The following is a 16,682-nucleotide window of genomic DNA, read 5'->3' as shown; positions in this document are numbered from 1 at the left end:
CAGGCCTCAGTTTCCCCCTCTGTAACAAAGGGCTTAAGTCAAATATTTCTAAGCACTGACAGTCTAAGCCACTGGAGAGCAGCCAATAGGAGACTGAATGGGGTAGGTGCTCCCTGGGGTATCTTGAGAAGATAAGGATGGCCTCTGGAGACAGGCTTTCCTGAGCAAGCAGAGGCCTGACTCTCATTGTCTGACTATAGATACAGGGCCATCAATCCCCATCCCATTTCCTGGATCACTCCTAAGATTGACACTCAACTCAGAAGTATCCAAAACATCTTGGGCTTACATTATTCTATTACTTTGGCTGAAAAGAGAGGTCAAGCTGATTTCCCCAAGTCAAACATCCTGAAATTGAATTTATAGAGAACTTACCCAAAAAAATATCTTTTGTCAGTTGCCAAGTTGGAGATGAACTTCAAACCCACCCTCATCCAAGTGCTCCTTCAGCTTTACCAGAGAGACTCCAATTCTGATTCCTCTGAAGCAGTGGTTCTCCACCTGGCCAACTGTGTCCTATCAGGTAACATCTGGCAATGTCTGGAGACATTTTTGTTATCCCAGTTGAGGAGAGAGGAGTACTGTTCATGGTTGAGGTGAGTAGAAGCCAGGGGGTACTGCGAAACGCCCGAACATGCACAGAATAATGCCCACAACAAAGATGTCCCTGGCCCAAAACACCAGTAAATCCATGGTGGAGAAATCCTGCTCTAGTGCCCACCAAAGGCTCAGCTGGCTTTTCAAGTTACATCATCAGGAAACCTCCTTGATAAATTACCTAATGGCTAAGCTAAAAGAGACGTGCAGGTCATACAGTTCTGGTTCTTTGACTCTCTTCATTGGACATTTCTTCACAAACAATATAGGCTCCTTGTTGGGTGCAGAGATAGTCTCTTCTTTACCTTAATGTCAAAGACAAAGTCACCTTGAGCCACATTTCTACTGAATCAGATCATCTTCTTGTTGAATTCCTAGAGATTCAAGATGGAAAGATGAGCCCAAGCCAGTTCAGGACTGGCCATGGACTGTTCATATGTCAGTTTCTCTAAGTCACTGTCTTGGTTTCTTCACACTTTCTCACATCTACTCTCTGACTGAGGCAACACAGCATATCATTCATTGGTGCTACAAACTCCTAGTGTAACAAGGTCCACACTGGGCACTAACTGGGGGTTGCAGAAAAAGACACATTTGCTGCCCTAAAAAAAAAATCATATTCTAGTGGGAGAGGCAGACCTGTCCACAGATGCTCACAGCACAGCAGAGTAACTGCCTTAGTGGGAAGCTCCAGAAGATGCTTGACCAGGGTTAGGGATGAGAGAAGTTTCCCGGGGGGGGGGGGGTGGAGGGAGGCGGGGGGGAGAGTAAACTCTAAGCTGAAGCTGGCTAAAGTTACCAAGGCCAGAGTCAAAGTGGCAGTGTTCGGATCCAGGAGAAAACATATTCAGATGGTTAAGAGAAGGGAGAGCATGGGGATTGCCTTCCAGAAATTCTGAGTGGTTCAGTATGGCTAAAACCAAGAAAAAGAAGGGAAGAAAAGCCCAAGGTGAGGACGAAGAGAAGCTGGAGCCCAGATGAGAAATGCTCCAGGGCCGGTTAAAGAACAGGGTTTTTTCCTGGGAAGGAGGATGTAGAGACCTGGTCAGAGGCACAGCTGAGAAGGATCATTCTGGCCTCCCTGTCAGACTGTGAAGGTCAAGAGTGGAAGCAGAGAGCATCTTTTGGCACCCAGGGGAGAGGTATGGTGACTGGCCCAGGGCAAGGCAGAGAGAGGAAGAGAAACAAACAAATGCATGGTGAGTGTAATGGCAGGCTCCTGGCTACCTCTTGGCTGTGGGAAGTGAGGAGGGAGAAGTCAAGAATGACTCCCAGACACCCAACTTGGGTGACTGGGGTCACTAAGAAAGGGGACAGAGTGTGGAGCCAATTAGGGGCAACATGTTTCAGTTCTGGTTGTACTGACTATGGATTTTCCCACCAACCACTCTCTCTGTTGGTCTGAAGCTTTAAAGAAATCCCCAGACACCCGGACAGTATGGGACAGGGATGAGGTGATACACTGTGGTATGAGGTTTCCATCCACCCCGGGAGCACTACGCCACACCCAGGGCTGAGGGGAAGGAATGAAAGGCATGTCAGTAGTGTTCTTCATGTTGTCCAATGCATTATTTAGCCAGAGAAGGACCTGGTGTGCCAAGCATCTCTCTACCTCATCTTGACCTCCAGCAACTTACAAGATTGGTATTACCTTCAATTTAACAATGCAGAAATGATGCTCAGGAGGACACAGTGACCAGTTCATCATTGTGGAGTTGACATTCCAAACAGGTCTGCTTGTTTTGGAGTCCTGTGTTCTCATTAAATCAACTGTATTGTTTGCTGTTCAAAACACCTCCTTGTACTTAGAAACCTTTAAAGCAGTGAGGCATTACAGGCTCTGATGTTGGGAAAACATGGGTTCAAATCCCAGCTTCATCATTTTTTAGTATCTCAACATCTCCATTTGCAAAGCAGAAGACATGCACATCCTTTGGATACTTATATGGGAATCTCTTAGCACTGTGGTTAACATAAAAAAGTACTCAATAAATGTGATTCTCATTATTATGCTTAAGTACTCTTGGGTCAATGGTTCTCACCCAGGGCGATTTTGCTCTCCCCAGCCCCAGGACATCTGGCAATGTCTGGAGGCATTTTGGTTGCCACAGCTTGGAGGAGAGCTGCTCCTGGCCTCTACTGGGTAGATCCCAGGGCTGTTGCTAAATATTCTATAATGTACAGGACAATAAAGACTTACCTGCCTATAACATCAATAATGCTAAGGTTGAGGAATCCTGCTTTAATTTAACACAAATTACCTAAACTGGGGTGGGACAAAATACATTCAATTATGAATGATCTAATCTCACTTGTGCATTTCACCAAAGAAAAAATTGAAACCAGAAGGGGAAAGGGACTCATGTCCTGGAGGGGGTTGATGGAAGATGCAGAAAGCACTGTCGACAGAGTTGGATGTCTAGATTTTTCACTGTGAGAATGTCCCCATACCTTTCCTGCCATCCTGTTTTGGGACAGTATTGAGACAGTTCCTTTCTAGCCTTTTCAAAAGGAGAAAGGATGGTCCAATGAGGGGTGCCTTGGTTGAGGGCATCCTGGCTCAGTCCCCCTGGTGGCCACAACCCAATCCAGCCGTGTGTGTCCCAGTTAAAGAGAGGGATGAGGGATATCTGTTACACAACATAGCCAGCGCTTTAGGAGCCTTGTGTCATTGACTCTGCATAACACGTGGTCCTATTGCTGTCATCCCACTGGGAATGATGAGGACACCAACGCCCAAGGAGACAACATGGTTCACCCACAGTTACACAACCAAGGGATACTGTGGGGACTGGCAGTTGGGCGGTGTGGCTGCTGGGTCCACACTGACCCATCTCTCAAGACTGCCACCAACAAGACCCTGGCCTGGGCCTCCAAACCCACTGTCTCCTCCATGTTTATGGGAAGCTGAGCAAGCTTCTTCCAAATACACAATTTCAGTGTCACTAAAATCCCACTCAGCCCGAAACACCAGAAAGCACCTTTCACTGGAATAGCCCCTTCTTTTGCTCCACAGATGAGAACCATGGATCTGGGTGGGTTCTCAGCCAAAGAACCAAGAGGGGTTGTCTTTCCAGAGATCCAAGTGGGGTTGTGAAGGGCCTGAGATCACATAGCAAGGTCGTGGCTGGTCTCCTGACTTCTGTCTGTTTCGTATTTGGAAACAGGAAAGCAAAAGGAAAAATACCAACTTGGAAAGTTGCCTTCTCCAGGGCGGGCAGAGGCCTAACCTCTGGGCAGTTTCCTTCTGAGCCAAAGATATTTGCATGAAGTGATTCCCCAAAAGACCTTGGAGAATAGATTTTCTTGTCTCCTTCCTCTGCCAGCTAGAGCAAATGAGACTCTGGATTGTTAAAATAGCAACTTAAAAGGGGTAAGTAAAACTGCAGAATGAAAAAGAAAATCTATTTGCAGATCCCAAGCCCAAACATCAGTTTCAATTCTGCAAATTTTCAAGCCAGGACCTAAAAATCCACTTTCCTTTTTAAAGAAGAAAAAGGACACTTAACTGGTTCCCCAATGTTCCTTTCATAGCAACCACCTTTCAGCGAGAATGACATTGATTCATTCATTATTCCAGAGCTCCCTTCCTCCCCAAAGGTATTTTGAGGCAACAGTCAAAAGTACAATATTGGGATGGGCTGGGGAAGGGGGGTATCAGAGTCATGGGCAAACAAGAGTCAGATAGGAAGATGAGCCATGGAAAGTCAGCAAATAGCAATGAACAATTCTTACAATAAGCTTCCTTGTAGCCAAGCCAATGACAAAAATCAATCCCACAATGCCCATCAGGGAAAAATAAGATTAATTGTTCAGGAGAAAAAAGAGCTTTTTTTGTTTGAGACTCTGAGATATGGGGAGGTTGTCTGTTGCAGCAATAGCATGACTTACTGACAAATCCCCATCCCTCCACCAGCACCCCAGCCAGCCCCTTCCCTTTAAAGGCACTCACCTAATGTTGAATGAAGGAATGAGCACCAGCTCAGTGTCAAGCTCTCTGATTTCCAGGTGATGTTCTGTAATCTTACCACTACATTAGGATGTTAACACCTTTAATCCTTAGAACAGAGTTTCTCAATCTTGGTCATATGGACATTTGAGAATGGGCAATCCTTTGTTGCGAGAGCTGTCCTGTGCCTTGTAAGATGTTTAGCAGTACCCCCGGGACCCATAAGTTACCAGTAACACCACTGCCCCCAGATGTGACAACCAAAACTGCCTCTATCTTTGGCCAGATATCCCCCAGTTGAAAATCACTATCCTAGACCTCTGATTGAAGAGGCAAATTATACAGCCTTCTCTCCCAGCAATCCTTACCCCCCAACACACACACCACACATCCAAGAAAGGACAGCCACAATCAACACAACTGCTTAGAAAGAATGGGGAGCACACAAATCCTTAAAGGCTCCTGCTCTGGGTGAGGGATTGTGAATCTCTTCTCAGGGTAGCTCGTGCTTGTCCCTGATTCTTATGAGAACTGGGTCCATCCTTTGGGAGCCATGACCTTCCCTGGACTCATATGAAGTGGATATCTGATATCACACCCCTCCTTGGGCATGGTTTCCTTAGTTTACTTTCTATTCCTGGAAGTGGGCATCCCAAGAGTGCTCCATGACTCAAAGAATTCCTAGACAGACTCATGGTGTCTTTTGCATTGTTTCACTCAATAGCATAACAAATTTCTAATCTATTTGCAGTAACTGCCAGCAAAGTTCCCTTTAAGATTCACTTCTCAACTCTCTTTTTCCTTGATTTTTCACTTCCTTGCTTCTTGTTTTCTTAAGCTAATGGCAGCTACCAGCAGGTTTTATGGAAAAAAATCAAAGAAGAATCTGTTCTTTTCATCTGCTCTGTGCTCTGAGTCACCGTTTTCCCAACTGAGAGGTTCTACTAGGCTGTTGCCACTTAAATCCTTTGTGAATCCCATCCAGTATATTGTAGTATCTAAAGCAGTGTGCTATTTCAAATTCAAGGGCTCACATTTATGAACTCTGTCTGTTACATGTAACTTCTGTCTACAATCCACCTAATAATTCCCCGAGCTTATCTTACACCTCTAATACGAGTACTACAGAACACTCATGAAAGAAATTGAAGAAGACACAAAAAGATGGAAGACCATTCCATGCTCTTGGATCGGAAGAATAAACATTGTTAAAATGTCTATACTGCCTAGAGCAATCTATACTTTTAATGCCATTCCGATCAAAATTCCACTGATATTTTTCAAAGAGCTGGAGCAAATAATCCTAAAATTTGTATGGAATCAGAAGAGACCCCGAATCACTAAGGAAATGTTGAAAAACAAAAATAAAACTGGGGGCATCACGCTACCTGATTTTAAGCTTTACTACAAAGCTGTGATCACCAAGACAGCATGGTACTGGCATAAAAACAGACACATAGACCAGTGGAACAGAGTAGAGAGCCCAGATATGGACCCTCAAATCTATGGGCAAATAATCTTTGACAAAACAGGAAAAAATATACAGTGGAAAAAAGACAGTCTCTTCAAAAAATGGTGCTGGGAAAACTGGACAGCTATATGTAGAAGAATGAAACTCGACCATTCTCTTACACCGTACACAAAGATAAACTCAAAATGAATAAAAGACCTCAACGTGAGACAGGAATCTAATACATTACCAAATGCCGACCATTCTCCTATTTCCAATTTTCCTACCTCTTCACCGTGGTATGGTGAATTTCATGAAGAGAGAACCGACCTTTCAAGCTGTTGCAGGCAGCAACTGTGCAAATACCTCTGCCACTACATGCCCTGGCCTCCATCTTTCAGTGCCAAGTCCAATTTCCCATCACCTGTCTCCTGGTCACTCTGCTAACATCATATATTTGATGTTCTTGTTTTGGAGCACTCTACCTCTTGTCCCAATCTCTGCATCAAAATAATGAACAATAGCTCTCAAAACAGACAAATTCTAAAATTTTGGTAGATCACACCCTAAAGGTTTATTTCTCATTTATTCAAAGTCCAATGAAGATAGGCTTCCCCTTTCTGTTTTGGAGCTACAAATGAGCCGATTGCTTCTAGATCCCAAGCAATGAAACACAAGATTTTTAAAAGGCATCAGGGGATAAATACCCAGTAAAACCCTGGTAGAAAGATCACAGTGCAAGTGTGTTTCCTCTCCCTCTCTCTCTTTTGTGGCCTTGGCAAACTGTAGCTATAATATAGAGGAGAACCATTTGTGGGGACAGTCACCTGGTGGCCCCAGGAGCATCACCTTCCTCAACTTTCTTGTCTAGTACTGGCTCTCAGACACTGGAAGGAATATCAATAAACCACAGATAAAGGACTAGCTTAGTGAGAGAGCTAGAAACGATAGTAGGAGAAGCCAGTTCTGGGGGGTTGTGCCATTGTTCACAAATATTTGCTACCCCTTTTTGGGTGCCAAGTTCCCATGCCCATCTCTTGGACAAAAGACTCTGGTCAATGCAACATGATTGAAGGTGACATGTGTCACTTCTGGTAGAAGCTTCCAAGACCAGTGCATGGAGACCCACATCCTCTTTCTTCGACTACCACAGGTCAGACATGTTTTAGGTAGAGGCTGCTTGCTCCGCCTGGGTTCTGGGGTGAATGGAAATCAGAGCAGTGGTCCCGGCCTACAGCAAATATACAGAGTAAGTAAGTAGCAAGTAAACACAGGTCTCTCTTTTTGGCCAAAATCTACTCAGGGTTCTGTGAACTCTTCTCAACTAGGCTCTGACTTCGGAGCTTTGCTGTTTGTCTCTGCACTACCCCATCTTAGCAAAAACCTGCCAAGTCAGTCTAGCCAGAATCCTCCTTCCGCTGTATCTGATCACTCTAGATATCCAGTCAGGCTCTTCATCCTCCATCCTCTCCCAGGTCACGTCTGCTCACTCTGGCCTGCCTTCAGTAAGAATCCTGTTGGGTCAGTCTAGCCAAAATCCCGCTTATTCCCGATATTTCTTCTCGGTAATATTCCATCTGGTGATCCGCACCCTATTCCTTAGCTACAGATTTTCCACTTGCCCAGCTGACCTCAGAGCGAAGTGCAATGTCTACCAGGCCCCATCGAAGCAGTCCCTACACCCACCATGATAGCTCCCTTTCAATCAACTCTGCCTTACCATTCTTTAGCAAGGGTCCTGAATAATTCACTCTCTCTTTTTTTAAGATTTTATGTATTTATTTGACAGAGAGAGGGATCACAAGTAGGCAGAGGCAGGCAGATAGAGAGGGGGAAGCAGACTCCCCCCTGCTGAGCAGAGAGCCCGATGCGGGGCTCCATCCCAGGACTCTGAGATCGTGACCTGAGCCAAAGGCAGAGGCTTAACCCACTGAGCCACCCAGGTGCCCCTGAATAATTCTCTCTTTAATGTTAGAATATTATTTTTTCTTTAACACAAGAACTCAACCTTTGCTCCTGAGAGCCCCTGAGATCCTGGGATTGTCTGTTACTTCAGCATAACTTAGCCCATGCTGCCACTAATACCAGTGAAGGAACTGCAAGTGAGCCTGAAGAAGAGAGAATGCAGGGGGAACACAGTCATTGTCATCAACCACCCGAAGAGCTAAGCAGAAAAATAGCACTGGATTTGCTAGTGCATTTCTACCAAACTGGGAGGTAGCCCAGCCCAAGGAAGAATGTTCTGAGGGTCAGTACTGAGAAGTTGGTCATTGACTATAACTACAGAGGAGCAAGCAGGTGTTTGGGAGGGGAGGACAGGAGGAGAGCTGTGATGCTGTGAGTATAGGGAAAGTCTATACTGTAGGTGACTTTTTACCCTGGAGTTTCTACCTGCCAGTCAGGAAAACACAGAAAGTTAGCACAGACCAGTACCTCAGCTAAGCCAAAGAACACAAGCTCCCAGGAAGGCCAAAAGGGCACAGATGCAGTTCTTCTCAGGGAACTCACATGTATTTTCTCCACCAGACACAGCTACCCATTGGGTGTTTATGTCACTGTCCCCCTTCCTCTCTTTGTCCCTATCTCTCTATTTCCCTCTTTCTCTCACCACACTGATTTCCATGGATCTCCAGGGTGTTATCCCTCTGTGTCTCTGTCTTTGTGTTTTTCCTTTATCTTTGTGTATTTCTGCCTCCATCTCTGTCTCTCTGTGTCTATACATCTCAACCTCTTTCCCAGCCTCCCCTCTTTCCCTCTGCAGCATGGGTTGCCTCCATTAGTGGACCACTCCAATGTTTGGGATGAAAAATGGCCCCCATGAAACCTTACCACAGCTGATATTAAAAGCATCGACTTGCTCAGCCACGTCTTTAGTCTCTGATTCTTTCTTACCACTTCCTTTTCACCTCTAGAGTGGAGCTCCTCCCCAAATCAGGCATTATTCATCTCCAGCCTCCAAGTTTCCAGTTGAAATCTTGTGCTCAACCTCTCCCTTCTAAATTCCATAATCCGGTTCCAAAATCTGGCCCTGGTTCCAGGAGAGTGCCTTGCCCTCCTTCCCAGCTTGAGCCATCTGTCTAGCTCCAGAAACATTCCCCAGAAAGGCCATGACAAGGGTGTGGCCACTGTGAACTTTATTGGGTACAAAGGGTGGAGGTTTAAAGACTCCAAATAGAATGTCCCCGGCCAGGGACTCCCACCCTGGCCTGGGGAGCTGCCCAGCCCTCTGCCTCACCCTCATTCCTCCTCTTCTCCCTTGAAGTCCCCTGGGTGCCTTCCTCAGCTCCCGCCTCCCGCCTAGGCTCTTGCCCTGACCTCCACTGGCCACACCCACTATGGCTGGCAGTCTGACAGGAAGGCAGAGAAAACAGAGGACAGACCCAGGAATGTGGAGGTCTGGGTTCAACTTAGCTTTTGCTCTTCTGCTCCCTTTTTGGGTAGTTCTGAGCATATTGTATCACTCCTCTGTTGTCTGTTTCTTACTCTTAGACATTGGAATTATAAGCCTACCTGCCACCGGTGCGTGAGAATCAAGTAAGACCACGTACAGAAAGCTTCTGATGCAGAGCTAGAGTAAAGACGGTGACCACGCAACATTTATTCCCATCCTATCTCTTCACCCAAACCCCAGGTCCCTCCTCATCTTCCAGGCTGACCTAACCAGGGACAGCAATACGGACTTCTTGCCACCAGTCTACTCTGATGAGTCAGGGGACATGCAGTCGGTTGTTATTTACTTTGAACAGAACCCCCGCCACTACCACCACCCCTCCCCACCTCCATCCTCTCTTCTCTATCCATGACACCCACTCAAACCCCAAACACCAGCACTTCCTCCTCTCTGAGATCTCCTGGACCCCTCTGAACCATGATCATCTGTCTCCACTGTGAGTCCCACTCACTGGGCACCAAAAACTAGGTGTGATGAGTCACACGGTGTTACCCAAACCTTCATTTAGCATCCACTCCATGCCCTGAATTTGGGAGACTTGGCAGTGAAAAAGACACGGTCTCTACCCTTGCATTGTTTCCTGGCTACTGGGCGGGAGAGCTGTATAAATAAATCATGACAATGCAATGTGATAAGACTTCACTAATTGAGATGTGGGCTGGGCACGCAGAGAGGAGGGAGCTCTACCTTGACCTGGGGCTGTTGCTAGGAATGCCACTTCAAAGCTTAGCCCTCTGCCCCTCTAGTTTAAGAACCGCTTGACTCAACTGAGCTCTGAGAGCCAATGCTGTCTATGTTGAGAGGTAGGGCTACACCCTTGGACAAAATAATCAGGCTCTTCTATCTCAGATCTGGGTCAGGTCTATATCTTCAGTTTTTGCCTCAGCTGAGGCCACCAAATACCTAGGGAGTGAGGGAAGGCCTATGTTCACAACCAGGCCTCACCACCTAGCAGCAGTCTCGATTGAAACTAAGTAATAACGTGAAGGCCAGAGAAAGAGCGCAAGAGACAGGGTGGTGGTTTGGCCTGGCCAAGACTTCTCCAGTTCCATTTTGCTCGCTCCAAATCTGCAGGCAGGATGTCACTATCTGGTATGTCTTTCTGCCTCTGAAGTCCCTTGCTTCACTCCTGGACATTTGCCAACCCTCTGTCCACCTGAGCACTCTGCTCCCAGCTGGAGTGTGACATCTCTCTAGAGACACGGCTCCCTCTAACTTCTTCCCACAACCAAATGATCAAAAAGTGCACAACCCTAACTTCAGGCCCTTTTAAGGGAAGGCATATGAGCTCTAATAGCAGGGTCTGATTTAAGACCTAATTTATCTGGCAATACAGGCCGCCTGGACGAGAATCAGGAACATAAAAAAATAAATAAATAAATAAAAACTTTCCTCTGTGAAACAGACAAAACAGACACCCTAAAATCTATTTAACTAACACTTGTCCACGTGGTTTGTCAGAAGTTCTTATCAGGACCACACACATCACCCACTGACTCTTGTTTCTTGTCTGGTTTTGGGTCTCAGAAGGACAGATCTGGGACCATCATCATCCTTGGGTCACACCACTGTCATGGCCCGTGCTTGGCCTGCTTTTTATATCACCAGTAAACTGTAACATTATAAATACCTAAGAACCCACAACATAAAATGAAAGACAGGATATTGGGGCACCTGGGCTCAGTCGTCTGAGCATCTGCCTTTAGCTCAGGTCATGATCTCGGGGTCCTGGGATCCAGCCCCGAATTCCCTGCTCAGTAGGGAGCCTGTTTCTCCTCACCCCTCACCACCACTTGGACTCATGCTCTCTCTCTCGCTCTCTCGCTCTGTCACTTTGGAAATAATCCAAACGCACTTTAAGTGGGAGTCGTTAAAATGAACTGTCATAACTTCTGTTTGAGAGACGGTCTACACAGCACTAAACAACTTTATTCCTGGAATACTGCCATTTGGTGAGATACACGGAAATCAAAATGGGATATACAAGGTGAGCCCTTGTTTAAAAACAAGAAAGAAAGGCATGGAAAACTAAATTGGAGGGAAATACTCCAAAAGGTCACTACCAGTTTCTAGGCAGTATAGCCCAGAGGTCAGAAAACTACTGCCCACAGGTGAAAACCAGCCAGTCCTGCTTCTGTACAGTCTTCACACTAAGAACGGTTTCTACCTGCAAATGGTTCTATAAACACCCATATGATACCTTCAATTTTTCCCCTCAGTTCACAAATTCTAAAATACTGACCATCTGACCCTTGGGCAAGGGGGACTGTGGGTAATTGTTTTTCTCCCCCCCCCCACCAACCTTTTTATTTTTGGTTCCTAAAGTCAAAATATGTTACTTCTATAATCAGGAAGAAAAGCTGTGTTAAAGTTCTTCCCTTAGAAGGCGTGGGTCAGTCATTGGAAAGTCTTTCATCAAATAGCTCATCTGCAGAAAGAACCAGAAAGGGGAGGCCCTGCCACCATCTACACCATTCCAGGAAGGTGGAATTGTGGCCTAGATTAGCTCTCTTGCCGGAAGCATGCGGATGTTGCACAAGTCAAAACACGCTTGGATGTCCAGAAGTCATTACCAAAAAAAATAATCATTTTTCCCAATTTGGGAAGCAACGGGGAAAACGTCTGCCTCCCCACCCAGCTGCCCATACTAGCTATTCATTGACGTCCCGGGAAAACTGCCACATGGCACAGTCTGGAAAGGGGGTTACTCAGCAAACAGCAAACAAGGTGGGAGGAGCAATGAGTGGATTGAGAAGCATAGAGACCCTGAAAACATCCATGCCAGCAGTATCTTCAGCAATCAAAGTCCGGCTCCTTGGTCCCATTGTACAGATGGGGAGAATGAGGCCAGAAATGATTTAGAGTCATTTCTGTCTCAGTGAGATCAAGAGCTGAAAAAGACCTTAACTTTAACAATCTCTCCAGTAATTGAGTTTCCTTTAAAATATCGCCAGTACAGGGTTGTTCAGGTCCCACCTCTGGAAACAGCATGAGGAGTCATTGAATAACATGGACAGAGTCTTAAAATTGAGCAAAAGCATGCTTCTCAGTACCTTCCACTCATTGGCCTATTTCAGCTCTCTGGATGCCACAAATCCAAAATCCAAAAAGCCCTAAAAACCTGAAAGCTGTTATAATGCACTTGGCAGCAAAAGCTCAGTTGAAACGGTGCACGCGTGTGTGTGTCAGGGGGGTTCCTTACCTGTCCAACTTAGCATGAACTTGTTGGGCTGCAGAAATATTTCTGTGTTTGGTTATAGGACACTGTTTCAAACCCCATTAAGAGTATTATGTAATATAAGGCAAATGGAGGGGATTATTAAAGTGAACCATATGAAACTATTATTATTTTAGGTCAAAACTGGTCAGATAATGGTGATATCATAAAGCTCAACTTTCCAAAACCTGACACCAAAGATTTTGAGTGAAGAAACGAAGGATCTGTGATTGAGAGGAGCTTTCACTTTGGAGCTCTGTGTGATAGGTGCTGTGCCATGTGAGATTCTCAAATTAATTTTGCACCCACACCTCTGCCTGGGACCCCAGACTCATCGTCCACTGCCTTCTTGTAACGTCACTTATGCTTGGTTATCTAAAAGTCACCTTCAATGGTGCACATCTTTATCTGAGCTCTCAAGCTTGCTTGCTTGCTTCCTTCCTTCCTTCCTTCCTTCCCTAATGGCATCTCCATCCTTCTAAGGCTCCAACCAAGAACATTGGACCCAGACTCTTCCTCTCTCACCTGACATACAACTGGATAAGAAATTATGTCTGCTTCAGGCACCTGGGTGACTCAACTGATTAAGCCTCTGTCTTTGGCTCAGGTCATGATCCCAGGGTCCTGGGATTGGGTCCCCCTCAGTGGAGTGTCTGCTTCTCCCTCTGCCTGTTGCTCCCCCTGATTGTGTTCTCTGTGTGTCAAATAAATAAAATCTTAAAAAAGAGAGAAAGAGAGATTATGTCTGCGCTACTTCAAAATATTTCTGAAGCCCACCATTTCTTGTCAACCTCACTGTCACCAACTCGTCCAATCTATCATATTGCCTCACTTGGAGGATTGTGGCAATTTCCAAACTGGTCTTCTTGATTCCCACCCTCCCTTTGGGCTACTCTCAGCACAACATGAGAGTGAGCACAGATGATCCTTATGAAGCAGAATTACAACCCGCAACTCTTCTACCCTACATGCGCCAGAACCTCCCCACCACATGGAATGAGAAGCCAAGTCCTACCCATCCCCAGAAGCCCTGCATGGCCAGCCTCCTCCAATACTCCTCTGACCTCATTGCTCCTGGTCTCCTCCTTCCTAGCCATCCCAATGCTCCTGCAACACAGCTGCTTCAAAGCCAGGAGCAGTCTGATCCCAGACACCCACGGCTTCCCTCACCTCAGGTCTTCTTTCAATCACCTCCTCTTAGCAAAGGTGGGCTTTTCTGACCATCCTGTGTTAAGATGTAACTAAACTAACTGCCTATCTCCCTACACACTTAATTTATCCTATTTGCTGGCCATCTCAATCCACTAGAATATAAGCTTCGTGATGATACCGATTATTGTCTGCTCTTGTCGCTGCTAGAAATACTCAGAACCCAGTATCTAGAATGCTACCTTGCACATAGTTGGCCCTCAAATGCAATAACTCATCATTTATCTGTAGCCTCTTTACCTTCTGCTTTGGAATCCACTGAGAAGCTAGAAGAAAGTGAGAAGTAACTTTTAGCAGCCAAAATGGATGTCTGAATCACCAAACAGTTTACAGATGGCAAAAAAGTGCCTGAAAAGCTGTTCAACATTGTTAGCCATTAGGGAAATGTAAAGTAAAACCGCAGTGAGATGTCACTATATACCTGCCAGAAGGGCTAAAATGAGAAATAGCGATAACACCAAATGCTGGAGGGAGGCTGCAGAGAGGATGTTAGCTTTTTCACACATTACTGGTGGGAAGTAAAATGATACCACCACTCTAGAAAAGAGAGTATGGCAGTTCCCCACAAAACTAAGCAGGTGCCTACTGTTATGACCCAGCAATTTCGCTTTGGGTATTTACACCAAAAATGAAATGAAGGCACGTTCACACAAAAACCTATGCACTGATAGTCACAGCTGCTTTATTCATAACAAGTCAATCTTGGAAATAACCCAGGATTCCTTCAATGGGTGACTGGTTACACCAACCATGCTACATTCACACCATGGAATACCAGTCAACAAACAAAAGGAATGAACTATTGATCATGCAATAATTTGGATGGACCTAAAGGCAATTATGATAAGTAGGGGAAAAAAGTCAATTTCAAAAATGATTCCACTTATATAACATTTGTGAAATAACATGATTATTGAGTTGGAAGGCAGACTGGTAGATGCCAAAGGTTAAGGGAGGAGGTGAAGGAGGGTGTTATAGGTGGCTGTGAACTGTAGCTGTGGGATCCTTGAGATGGAGTTTTTTGTGGCTTGACTGGGATGATGGTCACATACATTGTAACACATGTGACAAATTGCACAGAACTAAATACGTATACACAAATGAGGGCATATAAAACCTGTAGGATCTGAATATCAATGTCAATGTCAGTTTCCTGGTTGTGATGTTATGCTCTTGTTATGCAAGATGTTGCCTTTGGGGAAAACTGAGTAAAGGGTATACAGGATCTCTCTGTTTTGTTTCTTACAAGTACATGTGAATCTACCTCTACAACTATTTCCAAATAGATGCTCATAGCTTCATGCCCTAAAATTCTTGTTCTCGTCCCATAGGACATTCCCCAGACACAAACTCAGAAGCCATTGACATTTCCTTTAAAAAGAAGCATAACAAGCTTAGTTACCAGGTTTTGTAAATAGCCAGTTACAATAAAATGAGGAGGGTCTGCTAGAGTTCTCAAGGTCACACAATTGAGAGATTAAATCCCAGATCTTCAGATGCCTAATCTGGTGTCTTTAGTGTTCCCCATCTTTTGAGGCCATCTTATATTATGGCTGATAATACATACTTCTTCATGTGAACCCATACAGCTAACACTTTTAAGACCCTGGTTTGATTAAGCATACCAACTTCCTAAAGAAGAAATACAAGAGTGAGAACACTTTATAAGCTCCTTCAAGATGATCCAATATTAAGTGTGATTGTGTGTTTAAAGTTACAATGGCAAAGATTTATGTAAATCTTGAAGAAGAGTTTCATACTAGGTTTGTTAAACCGAGAATGGGTAACCAAGGGACATAAAAATCACCTTTTGCTGGATTCTTTGGAAATATTTAGATGCTCATTTCAACAGATGTCTGTTAAGATCATCATTACATTAGGAGCTACAACCATAAGGAAGGGATGGGACTTATCACCTGCCCTCCTACATCTGATGATTTAATGGGGTGATGGGAAAGTAGTCAGTCACAGTCTAGTATAAAATATTTGATGATAGGGGAAGAATAGGGATCTATAAAAATAAAGAAGATGAGCATCTCACTCAATCTTGGAGCCAGGAGATGAAAGGATGAAAGGAAGGTTTTGATACAAAGTTTTAAAATAGGGGAGGATGGTGATATGAAGGGAAAAGCCTGGAATCTGTCACCATGGAGGAAACAGCATGTGCAACAGTGTAACTGATCCATATTGTATTTGGGAGAACTGCCACTTGGGAAAGTCATAAGAGATAAGGCTGGACACTGGGGAGGGGTGATGTGGATAGGGACCAGATCATGAAACACTTTTCTGAGTAGACTACAAGGCTTGGGCCATGCAATAGGCAGAAGAAACAACTGAATAGAGGTGTGAATTGGACTGGTTTCTACCACATGCTACAGGACATCCTTAAGCTTTCCCATTTCTGTTACCCATCTTTTTTCAGTGTCCTATGCTCTTCTCTGACATTACCCTCCATAAGCTTCAAGGCCTAGGTCCAACACCACTTCTTTCTCCAGGAAGCTTTCCTAACCCTTAATTGGAAAGGATAGCCTCTTCCTGGGCATGCTGGGTGTGGGTATCTGTGTATATGCATAGTAGAGTGGTGTGTGCAGTGTAGTGCAATGGTTATGACACTTCAGAGTCAGCTGACCAGAGTCGCAATCCTATGGTTCCATATCCTAATCTGTCAAGTGGGAATAAAAACATTACTATGTCAAAACATTATCTCAGGACTGAATTACTTCACTGATACATTTAACTCACTTGAGAATAGTGACCTGCACCGAGGAAATGTTTAATAAATGTGGCCCTCATACATGCCCAACTGTGC

The sequence above is a fragment of the Mustela putorius genome, unplaced genomic scaffold (assembly GCF_011764305.1).
Source record: "Mustela putorius furo isolate JIRA1106 unplaced genomic scaffold, ASM1176430v1.1 tig00537301_pilon_pilon_pilon, whole genome shotgun sequence".
Taxonomy (NCBI): domain Eukaryota; kingdom Metazoa; phylum Chordata; class Mammalia; order Carnivora; family Mustelidae; genus Mustela; species Mustela putorius.
This window is presented reverse-complemented; position numbering follows the sequence as displayed.